We start from the raw sequence: 2,497 nt of genomic DNA, 5'->3' as shown, positions 1-2,497 counted from the left end.
ATGTGGGGAAGAATGAAAAGGGTTGTAAATGAACATGTACAAAGGACCCATTGACAATGCTAAAGGGAGTTAGGACTGAGAGTGGGAGGTGGTGGTGGGAAAGTGGAGACAATTGTATTCTAACATTAATAAAATATATACCAAAAAAAAATAGCACAGACCACACAGAAGAATCAATCAACCCCTCTGGAAAGTACTAAGTAATTGCTAAGTACTTGAAATATACATTCTTTTTGAGTCTGTAAATGCATTCTTAGGTATACACACTAGAAAAATACTTAATGGCAGTCATAATGATTTACTCCAACAGAGTTCATAGACCTGAATTCTTAGTATCACTCATTTGACTTGAACCTGAAGACACAAAAAGAAGCCACAAATGAAAAGTAGCAGTGAAGTAGGAGGAAATAAACAATTGTTCTAGGAATTAGCAGGTATGCACCCAAGCATGCACATTAACATATACACATTCACACATGTGCATACATTCTCATAAGCTGAGGATTCTCCTGGATGATTTTGCTACAGGATAAAAAAAGCAAACTTATAATTCTGTTAAAGCCATTCAAATTGAACTAATGATATGTACCATTTACAAATGGAAAATGACTACTAGGATATTGAACACAATTCTTTATAATAGGAACAATTAAGAAGAATTTTAAAAGCCTTACAATAGGGAATAAGTTAAATGATTATGTAACAATCATATCATAGATTTCTCATAAAACATTAAATTAATATCTATTGAGGATAAAAGTGAGAGTTAATTTTTCACCTACATAATTAGAAAAGATTAAAAATATTGATTATGCTCAGAGTTTGTGAGGGTATAGATAACCAAGCATTCATTCACATGCTTTTTGAGAATATTAAGTACTTTATAGATGCTAACTAGACTTAGTGTTGGTGATCATTCCACAATATGTATAAATATGAATCATTGTTTCATATGTGAAACTAACATTATGTGTGAATTATACCTTAATAATAATAATAATAAACAAATAAATGTCAAGGAAAATGCAAAAATAGAATAAAATATTACATTTTGGAAGTCATTTTGGCAATATCAAACTTTAAAATATGTAATTTAGGACACACCAACTCCTCTTTTTAATGCATAAACATATAAGTTCCTTTATTAGACAAACAGTACATATTGGTGAATATGGTCAATAGTCACATCTATGGGTTAATTCTTTGCAAATCAGAACCAGTAGTTAGGTAGATAGATTGTATGCTATCTTTGTTATATTGTGAAATTTTGTATGGTCATATTCTATTGTTGGAGTGACAACTTTTACAAATTTCAAGAAAATTAGAAGATACATATGAATACCAAGTTCTCCCCCTCCTGCAACAGTCTCAATGATTTCTTCATCCCCTGAGCATGCCTTCATGGGTAAACTGAACACATAGGAGGTAATGGGAGATGAGGATGATTTTCCACATCACTTTTCTTCTCATGATCTTGACTGATAGCTTCATACATGTGCTCAACTTTTAAAAGCTGCCATTGCTCATCATAGCCAAACAACCATAGTCATGGTGTCTGTAATATTTATCATAAGTGATGTAAAGGTCATAAGTTCTGGATTGCAAAATAGTATCTTCACCTCCAGCAACAGTTTTAGCTTTATAAGCTTCTGTTATTTTCCTTGTGTCTTGGGTATCCTCTTCTGTTTCCAACAATCCACTCTCTTCATATTCTACTATATCTGCAGCTTCTCCTTCATCTCCCTCTTCCTCCTCACATAATGTTGAATGATCTTGGAGTTTTATACTGTCCTTGCTTTCTAGCATGATCTCCTTAACTGCTTCAATTTTTCTTGTAATGCCTGTGTTATGATAACTATCTACCCATCCTCCATCATCATCATCTTCTTCAATGATAGGTTCCAACTCATTTGAATATTCCATCTGCTTGCACCACTTGTAGCATGGTATATTTTTTCTGACCAAAAATTGTTTGCCTATGAGAAAATACGCCTTCATTTTCAGTTCTTCCCCTGGAGCCCATTGCAATGTTGGACAGTGGTGAACTAAGTGATTTGCAGCTGCCAAAAACCCTTCTGTGATGATAACACCTGTTTCTTTAAACTTTGATTCCCTGAGGACCAGGATGAGTTACTCAGCCACTTCCAGTGCCTTTCCCTTAACTGTGTTTATCACATTCTGCATCCTGGGATGGGAATTGCACTGGCCCTACAAGGGTGTGGGAAGAGCAAGCAGGACAAGTGACCAGAAGTCAGAAAATGTCCCTGCTAGTGCCAACGTGCCTGGGCACTCAGGCAACAGCCCATTTTCTCCTTTAGTGACTTATCATACAGAAACACTCCCATGCCAGATATGTTCACTGTATGAACTGTGGTAATAGATTGGGGGAGAGGGAGGAAAATCCCTAAATATTCCTAAAAGGGAATTGGTTTAAGAAAAGTTTGATCATACAATGCAATACTATCCAGTGATGAAAAATAGTGATGTAGAAGTTATA

At 35.0% G+C, this 2,497-nt stretch overlaps 1 pseudogene; it reads right to left on the bottom strand.

The window, feature by feature from the left end:
• Window positions 1-1,223: 1,223 nt before the first annotated feature.
• On the bottom strand, window positions 1,224-2,184 carry LOC119046092 (ubiquitin-like-conjugating enzyme ATG3; annotated as a pseudogene).
• Window positions 2,185-2,497: the final 313 nt, after the last annotated feature.

The sequence above is a fragment of the Artibeus jamaicensis genome, unplaced genomic scaffold (assembly GCF_021234435.1).
Source record: "Artibeus jamaicensis isolate MK-2021 breed Jamaican fruit bat unplaced genomic scaffold, CSHL_Jam_final scaffold_461, whole genome shotgun sequence".
Lineage (NCBI taxonomy): Eukaryota > Metazoa > Chordata > Mammalia > Chiroptera > Phyllostomidae > Artibeus > Artibeus jamaicensis.
This window is presented reverse-complemented; position numbering and strand designations above follow the sequence as displayed.